The sequence below is a fragment of the Ictalurus furcatus genome, chromosome 1 (assembly GCF_023375685.1).
Source record: "Ictalurus furcatus strain D&B chromosome 1, Billie_1.0, whole genome shotgun sequence".
NCBI classification, from domain to species: domain Eukaryota; kingdom Metazoa; phylum Chordata; class Actinopteri; order Siluriformes; family Ictaluridae; genus Ictalurus; species Ictalurus furcatus.
In genome coordinates, this window is record NC_071255.1 from 22,564,178 (window position 1) to 22,582,111 (window position 17,934).

The 17,934-nt window shown below is 38.4% G+C and overlaps 1 protein-coding gene across 8 annotated transcripts in view; it reads left to right on the forward strand.

Annotated features, from left to right (window-relative positions):
• Window positions 1-17,934, forward strand: part of LOC128612420 (transcription factor HIVEP3) — a 66,945-nt gene that overhangs the window by 24,684 nt on the left and 24,327 nt on the right. The window contains exon 3 of one of the 8 annotated variants that reach the window (XM_053632574.1): window positions 14,939-15,027. The exons of the other annotated variants lie outside the window; for them this stretch is intronic. The gene's annotated coding sequence lies outside the window, so the exon portion shown is untranslated. The remainder of the gene's footprint in view (window positions 1-14,938; window positions 15,028-17,934) is intronic. 8 annotated transcript variants of the gene reach the window in all.

The following is a 17,934-nucleotide window of genomic DNA, read 5'->3' on the forward strand; positions in this document are numbered from 1 at the left end:
GAATTAACTGTTATTTTTATCCTTTCAGTCAAATTTTGCACTACAAACATCACTGACAGCTTTAACTTGTCAAGGCTGGCAAGTGACCACGGAAATAAGCAGGACGATCCACGGCTAGGTGTGCGGTACACGATTTTAATGCACTCCGCTTCGCCTCGGGTGTTTCTTTGCCTTCACGTCATGCATTAAAATTGTGTACTGCACACCTAGCCGTGGATCATCCCTTATATATGTCTCTATAGTCAGTTAATGAGAGTTCATATTATAACAGGATAAGATGAAAGCATGGTTTTAATTTTTTCTTCAATTTTTGTACGTGAAACAGGAAATGGAAACTAATTGTAGGGAACATTGTGAGTAGAGAATTGAAGAAACTGAGGACTACACACACCATAGGATTGGTCCAAGGGGTCAGTTGGGCCAATCATTTAAATTCATTGCTTTACCTCCTTGTACATAATTTTGCATAGAATTGAGAAGATCCTAATTCAAATGTTGTGCTGTTGCTTTGTTGCTTGGCTGAAGTTATGGCTCAATGTCTCGATGGTACATTATAGCGTGATCGTTGCTTTGTCGCTTGCTAGTGTGAACATAGGGTGATCTCATAGTTGGTGTAAACAAGCCAGTCTGTAATTCCCACAGCTCTCAGCCTGTAAGCTCTGACACAACCTTACTCTCAGCCTTTTAAAACCCTCTATGATACACATTCAGTCACTACAGTTGTTCGTGTTAAGCTCCCATGGGTTTAGTTCTCACTGACATCATAAGCTTAAAAGAAAAGATATAGAGAACAGTATGTTCACCCACACCTGTGTGTGTTTTTTGGTTGCAGGAACCCTTTGACTGTCTGATATTAGGATGATTAATTGCACTGTTGTAATCTTCATTCCATTACATGCTGTGGGTTAATTTGGCTTTACAGAGTGCATTTGAAAAGGAGCAGATGCGTTTTATCAAATGCTGACTCACACATTTTTACCCACTGGCTCGTACAATATACAATAGCTAAGTGTGGTTTTATTTTTTAATCTGATGCCTTGATGAAGTGACTTCAGCCCAAAAAGTAATCAATCAACGTGACATTTCTGATGACTGAGCAAATTTTTACACACTAGTGTTCAACATATTCTCTTTCCAACCTCAAAAGAAACAGATTGTTGATTTCTGAGTAGAAAGAAGGAGAGAGGAAAAAGGACAGAGAGTGGGAAGGGAAAGGCCCTGACCCCCACTGGTATTCCAGCCCCACACTGATGGAAGAGTTTATGAAACTATAGCAGAGCGTAAGAAAGCCAATAGCTTCTCTTATAGATTTACTGCACTGAGCCTCTGAGATTATTGAATATGAGTCAGAGCTGGAGGCCCTAGGATATCAAATATTGTGGTCTGGGATAACTTGAATTCTCAATCTCATCCTCATGCTCATTTGCTCTTTATATGCTTTTTGGATTTTAAACTTTTTATTCTATTCTTCATCTGTCATTGTTGGAATGTTATATACCTCTTATGCAATTGAAATGTTTTCAAAAAGTGTTTTGCTTTTTAAAATCTTTTTAAACACACTTTAGTTGAAAAGACAAATAGCTCATTTTAATACATATTTTTATATTTGTTGTATCATCACTTCAAACTAGTTCTTAAAAAGTGGTAGCTAATGTAATAATGTATGGTGAGCTAGTTTCATATTTAAATCCATCAATATAGACTAAGCGAAACAGATATGGGTGATTTTGTCATTGCAGAAATCAAAACAAAATCAAGCAAACTCTGCAATATTCAGAGGAGCTTGCAAGCTTGCAAATGCACATTCAGTCAAAGCCATCTTCGATTCATGTACGTCGAACACGAGTACAGCTAAAAGATCTCATTTATCAACAATCACTGCGAAAGACTGTGCAAAACAATTTGGTTCAATTGCAATTTCGCCAGTTCAAAAAGCTCAGCAAATTGCATCGCAAATCAAGGATTTTTGGCCGCAACAATCACACAAAAAAAAACTCCTTTTTTTTTGTTTAGATATATTTATTGGGAATATACATACATATATGAAACATGAAAATGCATTATTTTAGAATCAGAACATTCCCTCATAACAATAAAAATATTAACAGTAATTAACCAACCCACATGCTACCATCAGTCAGAATCTTTTGGTGCAACTAAAGGTGGAAAACCAACAATAAATGATTAAAAGTAAATGAGAATATTACAGTCCAGAAGTAATAAATGAATAAATAAATAAGTCCTGTACAGACTATAATATGATAAAAAATACTTGAAGACCTTTCTATGATGTACAGTATATACACTGCTGTGAAAAATTATTTGCCCCATCCAGATTTCTTGTGTTTTTGTCTATATCTCATACTAAATTGTGTCATAAATTAAAAGAAAATTTAAGATAAAACGAAGGCAACCTGAGTAAACACAAAATACAGTTTTTAAATGATAGTTATTTATTAGCAAAAAACAAAAAAGTTATCCAGTACCAATTGGGCCTGTGTGAAAATATATTTGCCCCCGTAGTTACTAATTGCTGAAATCTATGAAGCTGCATTCATAATAGGGTTCAGCTAGAGTAGACACAACCAGGCCTGATTACGGCCAGACCTGTTCAATAAATTAAAACTTAAATAGAACTTTTACAACAGCATGAAGTTGGTTGAAAGGTCTTACCAAGTAACACACTATGCCAAAGTTGAAAGAAATTCCAGAAATTATGTGGAAGAAGGTGATTGAAATACATCAGACTGGGAAGGGTTACAAAGCTATTTCAAAGGCTCTGGGACTCCAAAGAACCACAGTGAGAGCCATTATCTCCAAATGGAAAAACTCTGCACAGTAGTGAATCTTCCCAGAAGTGGCTGACTTTCCAAAATTCCTCCAAGAGCACAGCAACTACTCATCCAGTAAGTCACAAAAGAGTTAAGGACAACATCAAAGGACCTACAGGCCTCTATTGCATCAAGAAAGGTTCATGACTCCACTATCAGAAAGACACTGGGTAAAAATGTGTTTATGGAAGAGTGGTGAAGTGAAAACCACTGCTAACCCAGAAGAACATTAAGGCTCTTCTGAATTTTGCCAAAACACACCTTGATGATCTTCAAACCTTTTGTGGGAATGTTCTATGGATTGATGAGTTGAAAGTGGTAAATGGCGCACTTATATAGCACTTTTATCCAAAGCGCTTTACACGGTGTTTCATTCACACACACACACACACACACACACACACACACACACACACACACACACACACACACACCAATGGTAGCAGAGCTGCCATGCAAGGCGCTAACTTGCCATTGGGAGCAACTTGGGGTTCAGTGTCTTGCCCACGGACACTTCGGTATGTGGAGTCACGTGGGCCAGGAATCGAACCGCCAACCTTACGATTAGTGGACAACCCGCTCTACCACCTGATCCACAGCCGCCCACTCGGCTGTTTGTGGAACTGTTTGGAAGACAGGGGTCCCGTTACATCTGGTGTAAACCAAACCTAGAATTCCACAAAAAAAACATCATACCTATGGTCAGGCATAGGGATGCTTTACTGCTTCAGGGCCTGGGTAACTTGCAACAATTGAGGGAAATATGAATTCTGCTCTCTAGCAGAAAATCCTAAAGGTGAATATCCGGTCTTCAGTCTGTAATTTGAAACTCAAGCACAACTGGATTATGCAGCAAGACAATGATCCAAAGCATAGGAGTAAGTCCTAGTCCTAGAAGTAAGTAAAAGACTGATCTCCAGTTATCGGAAGTGGTTGTAGTTATTTCTGCTAAAAGTGGCACAACCGGATTTTAAGTTTAAGGGGGCAATTAGTTTTTCACATGGGTGATAGGTGTTTGGATAACTTATTTTTGCTTCAGTAAAAATAAATAAATAAAAAATATATTGTGTGTTTACTCCGGTTACCTTTGTTTTATGTAGTGTTTCGTATGAAGATCTGAAACTATTTAGTATGAGATGCACACAAACAGAAGAAATCAAATACTTTTTCACAGCACTGTATGTGTATATATGTATTATATATGTGTGTATATGTATTATATATATATATATATATATATATATATATATATATATATATATATATATATATATGTGTATGTATGTATGTATGTATGTATATATTTGAGGGAGAAAGCGCACACTGTAGATACAAAGGTGCTTTGCAACACCATGAAGTGCATTACATTAAAATAAACGTGCACAACAAGTGAAAATTGTTGTTTTGCAAAAGTCAAAAAGGAGTAGGGTCCCCCCCCCCATACAACCCGGCACAAATTCTACATGTCCCAGTCACAGGGGCTAGTAGTTTGTCCATTACTCTCCATGAAGTGCAAAATCTTTAAAAGTATCAAATTTAATTTGAGGATTCTTGTACGTATCCAGTATATTAATTCCTTGTCTTTCTCAAACCAAGATGTGCGGTAATTAAAAATTTATGACAGCTTTAAAATAAAGGGCTCAGAGTCGTGCCACTGTAACAGTGGATGTCACTGTGTGAGGTGTATACTGTAATCTAGGAGGGCATCATGCTCAGTGGCTATTCACTGCTTCTAATCAGAACTTCCTCTAAAAAAACACTATCTGATGCAGCTTTAGACACGATGCCCAAGGGTGAATGGCACAGCTGTGTTACTATGAGCTCTGCAAGCCTTTTTCATGATGCTGCTCACACACACACACATTGACACACACACTCTTGTACAGAATGTCACAGACGGTTTCAGAGCTCTACTTCAGTTTGCTTAAAAAAAAAAAAAATTAAATACAAAAGTGAGATATGTAAAGTGAGGAGAGTGTTGCTTTTGTACATCTTTCAGACATGTGCTAAATCTCCACAGCAGCATGGTGAACTAGGTGATGTAGACACAGGTGGGCGTATTGGCCTGGTGTAGACCCCTCAGGCACAGCTGATTATAGCTTAGTTAGTTTGTTGGTTTTTAGTGTCATCAAGTCTTAACAACGAGAAGTAAAATAATTAATTTTAAAAAATCATCAGTTTGCCATGGTAAACTTGGGTTTATATTAGATTTTCACCGCATGTTCACTTCTGATTTGAACTGAGCCATCATTACCAGAATCCACACTCATGTCTACACTTTTTTATTTTGTTTTAATATCATAATTGAAACCAACTTTAATCGTCATTTTGAATTTCAGTTTCTCTTGTCTTGTCGATATCTGAATTCGGTGCCGCTACTGAGCCACACAGAAACTTGAATTATATATTGTTTCATCTCCCTACTTTGTTATTCAGGAAGTTATTCTTACTACACACACAGTTTAATGGATTAGTGCTCATTTGTGATCTTCACTTACTTCTCACTCACTTTCAGTAGCGGCTTTGTCCAGATCAGGGTTGCGTTGGAGCCTATCCTGGGAACACGGAGCAGGAGGCAGGAATACACCGTGGATGGAATGCCAGTCCATTGTAGGGCACCATGAGCACTCACGCACCCTTAAGGGGCAATTTATTTTAGTCAGTTTACCAGCTGACATGTTTTTTGAGAGGTGGAGGGAAACCAGAGAACCCAGAGGAAGCCCACGCAAACATGGGGAGAACATGGGCAATTCCACACAGACAGTCAGCCAAGCTCAGCATTGAACCCTGGACACTTGAGGTTTTGAGATCTTAGTAAATCGAAAACCAAACAAAGTTAAAACAAGAAACAGACGCTTCAGAATAGCAGTAAAATAAGGACGAATATTAAAATATGTAAAAATATTTAGTTGATTATTAAATGTGTGGACACCTGGAGGGTAAATCAGTTGAACCTACAGTATAAGCAAAATGCTAATGATCAGTGATTACCCAAGAGGTCGAACAGTCAAAGTAGCAATGTTAATTGAAGCACTTCTTTTATGTTTAACTTAAGTCCCGGTTTGTGCTGTAATGATGACAGTCTTTTTTTTTCTCTCCAGTAATCTGTTCCAGTTATCTCTGAATAAAATTTCACTGGTTCTTCTTTGGGCCAGTTCTTCTTTTTTGAATATTCAGTAGAAAAACACAATCATACAGTTGTACAAATCTAAGTCTTTTCCAGTTTTGCTTGTTTCTAATCATAAAAAAAAAATCATAAACATTTTTTCAATTCACTTATACCTATTCCTAATTATAGAGTATTTAAAATGAACCAAGTCTTCACCTTTTTAAAAATTGTGTTAAATGGAATTTTGGTATTTACTAAATGAGTCATAGATTACACTTCACTTGTTCTACACATAACTGTGGTGTTCTAAACTAGGATTTCCCCCAATGCAGTCTGACTTTTATGAGATGGAAATAGTAAATGATGAAAAGCAATGTCGACTGTCTAGAGCGGAGGTTCTCAAAGTTTTTGAAACAATAGTTTTGAATAAACAAAAGACCCCCTTTAGCACAGATATATTAATGAGCATAATGGACAAAAATACTTGGGCTGTTGTCAGTTTACCTAGACAGGGTGACCAGTCATCATCTACTGTATCTGTAGGAAACATTCCTACATGTAAATATTTGTACATTTATTTGCACTTGATTTGCAGCATGACGCTCTTATTTTGTTTCATTGTTTTTGAGCTTTTCATATCAGATGCGATTTATATTGCTTTTTTTGATTTCCCATTCTGTGAGGTGCCTTAAGTCTAAAAGCCTCGTTAAAATTTTTCGTTAGAAAAGAGTCTCCTGTCCCATTTGTATAGGTTCTGAGTAAGTGATCAGTTAGAGCATCCAGCTAGGGGAAATGTGTTCTCCAGCACTTTCATTAGAGACATGCCCTCGAGGGACTTCTTCAGTGAGCTCTTGGAAAGACTTGGACTCGGGCAGAAGGACTGGAAGGGAAGAAGGTTTGTAAGAGACCTGCAGGGAGGGGGCATGGACGCTCTATGCAGGGTCAGATTTCCCTTCACCAGATTTTTATGAGCTGATGACAGCTGCCAGAGCAGGGTACCAATCCCCCCTGACAAGGGTCATGTGACCTCAGATTCACTTATTTCCAACCGTTGTAATTTCACATTGACGCGTGTGGCATGGTGTGCAGATATGCAGTTTCCCTGTTTTCCCTGTCAGCATGCATAAAAAGAACATGTTAATTCACTGGAGCAGTTGCATGACCTCATTATTCGTCTCAGCCTCAGTCATCCATTGAAATGTCCAATTTATGTGTTATATAAGTTGCATTATAGAGCAGAACTGGTGTTAAGTACCTGTTTGGTGTTTTCCAATTTGCACATCCCCTTGCAGTGTGTGTGGGAGGGTGTGTGGGCTTGTATTTGTGTCTGTGGGGGGGGCACCTGTTTTTGTGGGTGTGTGTCTGGATCCCTCGTGTCCATTCTGTCCTGATTTCAGATCAGCGGCGAGTTAGCGCCTGCTCCTCTGACACACTTCTTTCCATGTGACGGAGGAAAGTGGGCCAGTTGCATTTGTAACCGAGAGCCCCCACAGTCCCTTAGCACATCCCCAGTACATTATTACTGACATATTAAGTGTCACAGCGAGCTGGATATCTTGTGGATATGGCCGAAGCTTCCCTCTGCCATATGTATATCACGCCATTCAATATTTTTTTTTTCTTTTTCTGCCTCTTGGAGGATATGGACCAAAGAAGTGACGTGTTTGCACTTTGTTTGCTGGACTTAGCACTTTGTTGCCAAGCAGTATATAGGTGTTGACACTGGCTAGATCCCCAGTGAAGTCCTGTTTATTTCACCATTGCAGTGTATTCCCTGTAGCTGACCTCATGTGGCTTGCTGTGAAATTGGTGAACAAAGTAAAGCCAAAACAAACTCTTAGCACAGCTAGAACTGCATGAGGTGGGACAAATGCTGTGTATTAAACAATTCAGACATATGTAAACCAAGTATCTCTCTTCTTACACTAGTCACCAACCGTTCTAGGTTTTATACATTTATGCGATTCATATTGACATATTTATGCATTTACAATGTGCTTTGTATGATGTTTCTTCCGTAGACAACTGTAAATGTGTAGTTTTTTGTGGTCATCTTAATAAAGTGAAACCACTAAGATCCTGCAGTCCTACAACAGTTACACTATAATATTTATTTTATTTTACTTTGTGTGTGTGTGTGTTGTTTGTTTTGTGCTCCCCATAGAGAAACTAGTAGAGCACAGGAATGGTGTAGTCCCTGTGCTTTGCCATCTCTCTTTACTAGCATGCTGTAATAGTGAGCCAGGAGACCTGCAGGAGAACAGAAATAACCTCTTCTGTCAGAGGAGGCCTTGCTGCAAAAACAGATTTGATTCGCAAGCATGAATATAAAGCTGAGCCACCCATATGTCTTAATGTGGAATTGAATTAAGGCTCATTCAGTCTAATTTCTGAAGTTTATGTAATGAGAATTATGGGACTATGAGATTTCTGAAGAAGGCAGATTGCTGTTTTCCAATATTTTCCACTGGCATCTTATCATCTTGGTGGCACAATTGCACAGCATTGCTGTCTCACAGCTCCAGGGTCCCTGGTTCGATCTTGAGCTTGGGTTACTCTCTGTGAGGACTTATGTTCTCTCCATGTGTGCATAAGTTTCCTCTGGGTTCGCTTTCCAAAAAATGCACATACGTGGACTGGATATGTTAAGTTGCCCATAGGTGTGTGTGTATGTGCATGCGTATGTGTATGTGCAAGTGTCCCCTCCAGGGTGTTCCCAGGATTCACTTTGACCATGATCAGGATAAAGCAGTTACGGAAGATGAATGAATCAGTTTCTTCAATTTCCCCTACAGAGGATCAATAAAGGTACAGTACTGTACAAAAGTTTTATGCACATGCAAAGAAATGCTGTAGAGCAAAGATGCCTTCAAAATAATTAAAATACTGTAAAGAGCAGTAAACAGTAGTAAATGAAATAAAGTCAATGTTTGGTGTGACAAAAAATTAAAATAGTAGTCTCTGGTACAATTAGTGCAGTTTTATAAGGAAATGAGCTGTAAGTTTTATTGAGCATCTTGCAGAACCAGACATGGTTCTTCTGGAGACTTTGACTGTCACAATTGCGTCTTATTTTTGCAGCAAAACCCAGCAGCCCTCATTGTGCTTTTTTTTTTTGTCTGAAAAGTGTCTCTTACGTAATATACCGCTTTCTTTACTGACTTACAATCATTTTTCTATAACATTTAATTTTGTGCTAGAAAACTAATGTTTGGGAATCTAAAATGTTTTTGTACTGACTTGATAATGTAGAAGTCATAAAATAAAAATCTATAACAAAGTTTGTACTAAAAAAGATAGGGTGCCTAAAACTTCTGCACAGTACTGTATATCTCATCTTCATCACTTTTTTTTAAGTCATCAATTTCTGCGTGAATTGCTCCCATTGAGGTGATATTATCTCTATCAACATCATTATAATAAATAAAGTCTCATTTAATAACCAACACAAGCTTTTGCAATGTGTAGACTTATTAATCATGTGTTTTAAACAATCAAGGTCATTGTTCGAGAACAGAAGGACCTTGTGTATGTGATGCCATGTGTACCTACTTGATGCAAATTATGGCAGATCACATATAGATACACATATGAGCTACTCAAAGACACACAAGAACATTACTCAAAGCTTGCTTCAGTGCTACAGTACATGCTAGCCACTGCTGCAGAAAGTCACTCAGGGACCTGACTGCAAGCTCTCCGGCATGTGTATGAATGGAGGTGCTTGTAGGCATGGCAGAGGTGACAGAGTGGATAAATTGGCTTTGGTGTGAGTATGCTTGCCACTTAGCAGGGCCTCTGAGTGCCCAGCAGGGTGGGGTGTTTGTGGGTGGAAGCTGGCTCACACCCTACAGCCTGTTCTTGTTTTTTGTATGCAGTTGAGCAGTGTTGCATGTTCGCCCTCTGCTACCCCTTGTGTTTTTTATATAGTGGAGGTGTGGGTCGAGAAAGGTAAAAAACAAAACAAAACGTGTCTTGTGTCACAGTGGCCTGCTCTTCACCTGCCACCTGGCACTAAAGCTTAGGTTCTCCAGCTTTGGGTGATGACCCCATGTAGGGTCGCCTGAGCTGTGGATGGAGTCGCAGGAGATTACCAACCATTATTTATAACATAGTTATAATACTAATGTAGTTGTAAGTCTTGATTTATGGAATATTTAATATAGTATCAGTATTTATTATTTGTATTGTAATGTTAATATTAATAGGCTGTTAGTATTATTATTATTATTTTTTAATTATTATTATTATTAAAATTTAGGCTTCATTCAATTTGGAGCTCCTCTTAAGAACCAAACTCCACCATGTTTTCATGTAAATTGAAGTGGGCTTTATGCCATATTTAAAAAAATAATAAAATAAAAATAGGTTCATAGTTTCTAGCGAACAAAAAAATACTACAAAGTTCAGTATTAATGCTATATTTTGCAGGGTATAATTGAAACAACGATATTTCAGTTTGTAGCCGACTGTAATAGCCTGAGCTCTGGCATTGTTTAAAATCTGCACTCTGGTTTAACAAACCGTATGTGGTGATATAGTATATACAGTACTGGTAATGCATGTTTATAATATTTACTGATGTTTGAATGTTATGTTTACTCTTACCAGTGCAAGAAAGCACAGAAATGAGTGCTCCGTGCCCCAACATTTGCTTTTGGTATAAAACTATCTTTATGCTCATGACAATATTATATGAACTCCAGTATATGAACCTGACTAAACCGACTAGTGCAACTGTTGGTGTCGTTTTCTAACACCTAGACATATCAAATCAAAGTAGCGGTGTAGGTTGTATGTAAAAGTCAAGATGAGATTAGATGCGATGAGCATGCAGCTTAGTCTCCTTGTCCTCTGTCCCTCTTTAATATATTAGAGTTAAATGATGTGCTATGTGTTTTTTATATTGATTTTGTAAGATCAATTTTAATCTTTAAATTAGTTGAAGAAAGTTACATTTCATTCTGTGTATTGGGCAATTATGTACAATAGTGTGCTTTGAATTTAAAATGATTTTACTTATTATAATTCTACTAATTGTAACTATGAGAATTAATTACTTTTGGTGGGAGCAGTAGTCATAAGAATTTTGGCTTTTAAAATGGGGTCACTGGACAAAAAAGATTGAGAACCCCTGCCCTGGAGTTACCCGTTAGTTACCAACACTTTTCTAATGGCATCATGGAAACAATGCCTGCAAGTCAGGTCCAATGATAGCCAACTATTCAGTGCCACAATTTCATATATCCTCTTCGAGTGAGCTCTTTTTTCTTTCGCTTTTTCAAAAAGCAAGCAGCAGTTCTTTTGAACATTCAACCCACAGTGTGTGAAAGCAGACTCACGGTCACGCCCCCTCGCTTCATGCACTTTCTTGTGTCACACCAACTACCTGCCTCTGTGACCACTTCCGATACATGTAGGTCGTGCCTTTGTTGATAGAAGTAATGTAGCATTGTTGCTTCGTGGTTTCCTTTGAGTTTCATCTGCCACATAGTGACAGCAAAATGAGTAGGCTTAAAGAGATTCGTGGGTGGTTTCTAAATATGGAACTTCCTCTTTCTATTAATATCTTGTTTCTTCTAGCGTATGACACGTCACACCCTCTTTCTTTTTTTTTCTTTTCTACTTCCTTGTTCTAACCCTCTGACTTTTGGCTCATATCCTCAGATTCTTATGATGAGTATCATGATGACAGTTGGTAGTTTCTATTTGACTTTTTCATACCAAACATGGTTTCTTTTTTTTTCCTCGTCTCCTCTTCAGAGCTCTCTGTACTTTGCTCTCATATTATTCCTCCATCAGGCTCTTCAGGTTAGCCTCATTATTTTCCTAGCCAGAGCTTTTCTTGGCCTTCATAATCAATAGGGCATCAGTGGAGAGAGATTTTTTTTTTCTCTCCTCTGAATAACATTTTCAACTAAGTGTGAACTCATACTACCTCTTGCTTGAGTTGGGGCTGTACATGATTTATTGTCATATTAGCCTATGCCACTGATGTTCATAAATCAAATTCGCACTTACTATACTCAGAGGTTCTCCAGAGTTGCGATTGAATGACAGCAACAGTCTCTCACAGTTTTTAAACTGCCAAGAGTCCTGAACTCTGAATGAACCACATTAATGTTAAAACTGTACATCTGTGTTTTATTATTATTATTATTATTATTATTATTATTATTATTTATATAACTGCCATGCCCTACCCTGGAGAGTATAAGAGAATAAGAGTTGGATTTAATGCAGTGCAGGGAGATCACAGAAGGGGAGGTCTGTCAGTGCTTTATGGGATCAGATGTCTGGCCCAAAGAAGAAATGTATTGATCTCCTATAAAAGAAAACAAAGGAGTCGCATCGAGAAGTCCATTAGGAGACAGCTCAGTGAAGCTTACTGTATGAGTGGGTGTATCTGTGCATGGCAATTTACTAGTCATGTTCTGAATGTTCTGTTCTTTCTGGTCTTTGTTGTACTGGATGGAAAGCAGTCTCAGCACTGGAGTAAGGCAACAGGGTGAGTTTTCAGAGTTGTCAATCACTCTCTTGTAATCTTACACCTGACAAACAATGTAACCTGAATGCTGAATCGAGCTGTGGATTTTTCTTCAGGCCTACTTCTGTTACAAGTTTCCTCTAGACTCTATCATTCTGCTCTTCTGTGCTTACACACATGAAATCCCCATGCAAATGTTTTTCTAAGAGTTCATTTGTACCTTTAACACTTTTTACAGATCCTTGAGTTTTCTGGGAAACCAGCACAAAAATATATTCCATCTGTGTGCCTGTCTGCAGAGTCCAAGACCAATAATTTAGTCTAAATTACAGTTCAGCATTCTGCCAAAACAACATAAACGTCCCTCATAAAATTTGATATGAACATTTGGCAAGCCAAGCCTGTCGCCCCCCTTCAGAGCATGCATAACCATGTTACATGCCCAACAATGCTATCAAAACATTTAATAACAACTTATGCATCATTCTGTCACCACACAATGAAGAGTAATTATGGAGAAGTGTCCCGTTGTTGGAGAGAAAAGGGTCATAAGTGAAATAGTTGTTGGCTTGAATGCTGGAAATTGAGTGTGGTGGGACAGTTATGATTCCCTTGCCCACAATGAAAGGGAGTGTGAATAGGTTGTGGAGGTTGCTGCCTCTTCAGGTGTTGATGTTTATTCATTCAGGATGGGGCCTATTTTTGCTTTTCACAACGCCACCCTAAGGCCACGCACTTTGAGTGAGACTGTGTGGCGATGTGAGAGCAGACAAAGGACTCCTGTATCTTGTGAACTCTGAAAACAAGCCCCCAACACTCCCTCTGTCAGGGAACACAAACAGTGGAGAGACTAGGCTATTGTATGGAGGCTGGGAGAATGTGCAACCCTACTTGCCTCTGTAGTTAGCACAACTATTAAACACCCCAACACACACCACTCCATTTCTTTGAGGATTAACCATTTTGACAGGCTTGTGATATAGCATGACAGCCTGATAGGGTAGTGACTTTCTGGCACTCCTGAGAGATTTGGTGCATTATGCATTAGCTCTTATGCAAGTGTTTCCTAATATATCCTAAAACAGGCTGGCTACCTGACTCCACAGACTTCAGTGTACAGTTAATCCAGTGTTTACAGTTATGACTCCAAAGCAGGATCAAACTTTTTAATTTGTTTTTTTTTTTTTGGTACCAAGTTACCTTGGATAAATTAGGGTTGCAGGAAGAGCAGGTTTTGTTCCACTTCTGTTCAGCTGTAAGTAAAGTACATTTCATTGTCAGTGACTGATAGTGATCATCAAGTACAGTATACTGGGTAAAAGGTTTTATTTTCACTCACCTAGGTTTGTCTGTAGACGTTTTTCTCACCTTGCCATGAAATGAAATCCATGTGCCGTGTTACATGTTTAAGTTGTTTTCTCAGGTTTCTTGTAGTGTAGGAAGATGCTGTATTTCATTTTCTTGATCATTTCACAGAGCAGACTTTGCATTGTGTTTTGCTTTGATTTCCATCATAAATCATGATACTGTATATGTTCAGATCGCTGAAATTTCATGTCAGTTTATTAACGAGGCATTGTACACTATGTTTACGTTATATGGTCACATATATCACGTATGTCAGAGTATCAGATGTTGCTATCTGAGTGTTCTCTTTTTTTTTATACGAGTAAATGAACACAGTAGCAATGCAACCCTACTCTGAATTAAGGTATTACATAAGCAATTGCATAATAGCAGGTCAGGGAATCCCTAAGTAACAGAAGTCATTAGGAGGTGAAACAGATATTGCAGAATGTTACCCCATCTTCTTGAGTATAGCAAGTGAGCACTCAGCTGCTGCAACATCTGGGGGGGTGGGGGGAGCCATCTGACCATGTCTGACTGATACCCTAACATTTTAGTTTTCCAACAGTCATACCAACTGTTCTTTCTGTGGGTTCAGGTCTGAATAAGTGCACAGAGCCACCATTAGTCTTTTGAATTGGTTTCATTGCAGTTTCATGCACTTATTTAGTTATCTAGCTGTTATCTTTTGCACAATTTGACTGGAATTATGTCTCTTATATTGACAAACAGGAAACCTGTTCAAATCAAATACCCACAGAACATTAACAAGGTGGTGTTTTGCTGCCGCCAGTCAAATCTTTTACACCATTTATTGCAATCACCATCTGTCACCATATTCACTTGATGCATTTCCACAGTGCATTCCTTGTAAGACAGCTGGAGTCAAAATGCATCAGCATTGATGCGCTCGGAAGCAGAAAGCATTTATTGCTTCTACCCATGTTGTTGCCGCTGCCTTTCTGAGATAAATTCAAGAGCTTAACATATTGTGGGACAATAAAATACCTGCATCAGGTACCTTATAGTGCTTTATATGACCCTTAATAGTGAGGAAGAAGCAATTTCTAAGGGATGATCCGGCTAAGGCCACAGTCTGTCATGCCTGTGTGCAAGCAGCTTCATCCTGTCGCTCATGCCAACACAGCCTTTGTTGTCTTTCAGCAACCCCATCTCTTGTTGGAAAAACAGAAGACAAAGGTGACGGAAGTGCGAATTCCCCTCGCAGAGGAGTACAGTATGGCAGATGTGTGGTGTGTGGTCCCGGGCAGGGTGATGCCGATGACCACAGAGATCGCATTCAGCCGCACACAATACGGTCACTGCCACAGGGCATGCACAATGGGGTGCACAATGTCCTGCACACAGCTGACTGTTATCACCAACAACACACTCTTTGAGCATGATTGATAGAGATGGAGAAGTAAAGGGAGAGGAGAGAACCAGTGCGCACACAGAGAACAAAGCTTGTGAATATAAACATTTGGTGATGATGAGGGCCAAGAGTTACAATTGAGGATACGCAGCCTGTGATTTTGCACAAAACTTGTTGAGTAAGGTCAACCAGTGGCCAAGCTGTGAACGCAAGCTACTTGGGTAACATGACTTGACTCAGCTTAGAAACAAGTATGTGTCTAGCACCAAGTCAGTAATACACAAATGCCAAAATAATGTTTAAATGAACTTGCCATTAAGCTTAGGATGGAATGTGAGAGGGTTAAAATGAACTAGAAATGGTGAGATCAATTTTGTCCTGAGCGATTATTGGCAGTATGAATGCTGTTGCAGATTCAGCTTACTTTCTATATGTTAATGGAACTCGGATATTAATTTACTTGAATTAGATGTCTGAAGGGCGGCACAGTGGCGCAGCAGATAGCCTTGCTGCCTCACAGTTCCATGGTCCTCTGTTTGATCCTGAGCTCAGGTTACTGTCTGTGTAGAGTTTCACATTTTCTCCTCGTGTCTCTGTGGGTTTCCTTTGAGTTCTCCAGATTCCTCCCAATATATCCGTACGTGGATTGTCTATGCTAAGTTGCGTCTAGGTCTGAATGATTGTGTGAAAGTAAGTGTGCATGGTGCCCTGTGTTGGACTGCTGTCCCATCCTGAGTGTGTTCCCAGGAAATACTCTGGATCTACCATGAACCTGACCAAGATAAAGCAGCTAATGAAGATAAATAAATGAATGTAAAAGAAGTGCATCTGACTTAATCTAAGAATTATCTAGTAGTGCCAGTGTTTAGAGTCAGGTATCAGAGGATGACCACAGTTCCCTCTCAGTTTAGATCTTGTGGAAAATGTTTGGACATGTTTCCACTGCTCTTCTTGGTAAGCAATGAGGAAATGTCTTCTTTTCTTTTCAGTTCAGTGGGAAATCCCCATTTGATGCATATTTTTAGAGTCAGCGTGGTTTCCCAAAGTATGGCCTGGAATTCCCTCCAACAATTCTTGTGTAGTTATTTTCAGTTAGATGCAGTAGCTGTTTCAGTTACATAAACACTCAAGAAAAAAAAAACTTAGATAAACATTCATCATCAACAATTAAAGCTGCTCATCACTGGCAAGTTGTCGTAACAAACAGGAAGTTCATTCATTTTTAACCCAGTGGAAGTCATTGCCATTCCCACATGCTTCTCTGTCACACCTCTGTATATTTTTATAGCCTCATTCGTTATTAACTGAAGTTAAATCCTACTTACTGAGTAAGAGTGAGTATTGTCTCTAGGATTCTGTAGGGCTGCTCGATTATGGCAAAAATCATAATCACGATGATTTTGGTCAATATTGAGAACACGATTATTAAATACGATTATTCATTGACTTTGGATTTGAATTCATGCATTTATTGACCTTTAAAAAAAAACAACTTTTTATTGTATTTTTAACAGTGGAGTTCCTTGAATATAAAAGTTTGTAAAATATACATATATATATATATATATATATATATATATATATATATATATATATATATATATATATATATATAACAAAAATGTAATAAATTTGTTTAATTAAATAAATCAAGCAAAGCTAGCAGAGCACGTCACGTGACACATTTCGGCGATTAGCATCAGAATTTAACACAGAAATTAACTTTAAACTTCCTTAGACAAAGAAATTCTGTCTTCTGGTTTAGATCAGCCTGTAGTTTCTGTGTTAGCTCTAGAAAGGAAATGACCGTATTTAGACCAGCTGTCATGATGCTAGAGGAAACGAGCTTTCCAACGATACCAAATGTTATTTCTTTTTGTTCCACATCGGACTCCTTGAAACCAAATTGTTTCCAAACGGCTGAAATGGTTTTCTCTTTCTTGTCGACCAAAGGCTCCCTTTCTGTCATCTTGGCTTGAGCTGAACTAAAAATGCCACAGCCTGGCAGGGAGTGAGTTTGGCCTTTTAGGGATTGGCGAAAGCGCACCGCTGTAAAGAAAAATGGTGCACGGTTTTTAAAAAGACCAAACGAGAACATTGCAAAAATGGAATGTGGCACAATAATCATTTTATTGCGATTATTTTGTTTTCATAATCGTCGGAGGCCATAATCAAAATTGAAATCGAAAACTTGATTAATTGCACAGCCCTAAGATGCTGTTAACTATGGGAATGGCATGCACCATTTTATAACCACTAGCATTAAAGTGACTACATTATCGGTAATTACATTAAGTGTTGTGTGAAACTTGTGATAAAAGTAGAGATGCACTGATGTATCGGCCAATAAAGGCTATTTTTCACGCTATCGGCCATCGATAGTTTAATGATCGGGGCCAATTATATCTTGTCAATCAAAAGAGGGCGGGAAAACATCGATTTCGTTCTGTGTGTAAAGATGTCTCTTGTGTGGAATGACGACAAAACTGCAGTTTTTAAACTCCCTAAGAACTGTACTTGCAAAATTTTACACCGGACGCTACAGCAGTGAAGCGGGGGTTTCAGCGTCGAGTCAAATTTTTTTTTTTTTTTTTTTTTTGCGATGTTGCTCGAGCTGAATTAAAGTGCCAGTACACTGTTGAAAGATTTAAATGAAGATGAGTTGACAAAGTATATATTGCACAGAAAAATATATTTGTAGAGTAGTATATTTCATATCCAGTTAATGTTAATATATATATAAAAAAGTTTATATTATATATTACCAGTTTGATATCAATGATGA